Source organism: Triticum aestivum, chromosome 6D, assembly GCF_018294505.1.
Source record: "Triticum aestivum cultivar Chinese Spring chromosome 6D, IWGSC CS RefSeq v2.1, whole genome shotgun sequence".
NCBI classification, from domain to species: Eukaryota; Viridiplantae; Streptophyta; class Magnoliopsida; order Poales; family Poaceae; genus Triticum; species Triticum aestivum.
This window is the reverse complement of record NC_057811.1, coordinates 407048451-407049930: the sequence shown is the minus strand read 5'-3', so window position 1 is coordinate 407049930 and position 1480 is coordinate 407048451.

Genomic DNA, 1480 nt, shown 5'->3' with positions numbered 1-1480 from the left:
GTTTTGTCCCACCTACATAAACCAACAACCTAACCAACTTAACTCACACCATAGTGACTAGCTTTCTGCATGCCATCAAAATAAAAGTCAAGGCACGGCCAAAACACCAGGAAGCCCATACCATGAGACCGACTCCAACCGAGGACATATTTACAACATAAGCAAACGGGCATAACCAACCATGCCCCAGCTACAACAAGTTTATCAAAGGAAATTAAGCATCACCAGATTGGTGCAGCCATCACTTACTCTTGTGTCATCATTGTTAGAAATATGCCCTAGAGGCAATAATAAATGGTTATTATTATATTTCTTTGTTCATGATAATTGTCTATTGTTCATGCTATAATTGTGTTATCCGGAAATCGTAATACATGTGTGAATATATAGACCACAACGTGTCCCTAGTAAGCCTCTAGTTGACTAGCTCGTTGATCAACAGATAGTCATGGTTTCCTGACTATGGACATTGGATGTCATTGATAACGGGATCACATCATTAGGAGAATGATGTGATGGACAAGACCCAATCCTAAGCATAGCATAAAAGATCGTGTAATTCGTTTGCTAGAGCTTTTCCAATGTCAAGTATCTTTTCCTTAGACCATGAGATCGTGTAACTCCCGGATGCCGTAGGAGTGATTTGGGTGTACCCAACGTCACAACGTAACTGGGTGACTATAAAGGTACACTATGGGTATCTCTGAAAGTGTCTGTCGGGTTGACACGGATCGAGACTGGGATTTGTCACTCCGTATGACGGAGAGGTATCTCTGGGCCCACTCGGTAATGCATCATCATAATGAGCTCAATGTGACTAAGGAGTTAGCCACGGGATCATGCATTACGGTACGAGTAAAGTGACTTGACGGTAACGAGATTGAACAAGGTATTGGGATACCGACGATCGAATCTCGGGCAAGTAACGTACCGATTGACAAAGGGAATTGTATACGGGATTGATTGAATCCTCGACATCGTGGTTCATCCGATGAGATCATCGTGGAACATGTGGGAGCCAACATGGGTATCCAGATCCCGCTGTTTGTTATTGACCGGAGAGGCGTCTCGGTCATGTCTGCATGTCTCCCGAACCCGTAGGGTCTACACACTTAAGGTTCGGTGACGCTAGGGTTGTAGAGATATTAGTATGCGGAAACCCGAAAGCTGTTCGGAGTCCCGGATGAGATCCCGGACGTCACGAGGAGTTCCGGAATGGTCCGGAGGTAAAGAATTATATATAGGAAGTCCAGTTTCGGCCACCGAGAAAGTTTCGGGGGTTATCGGTATGTACCGGGACCACCGGAAGGGTCCCGGGGGTCCACCGGGTGGGGCCACCTGTCCCGGAGGGCCCCATGGGCTGAAGTGGGAAGGGAACCAGCCCTTAGTGGGCTGGGGCGCCCCCCCTTGGGCCTCCCCCTGCGCCTAGGGTTGGAAACCCTAGGGGTGGGGGGCGCCCCACTTGGCTTGGGGGGGGGGG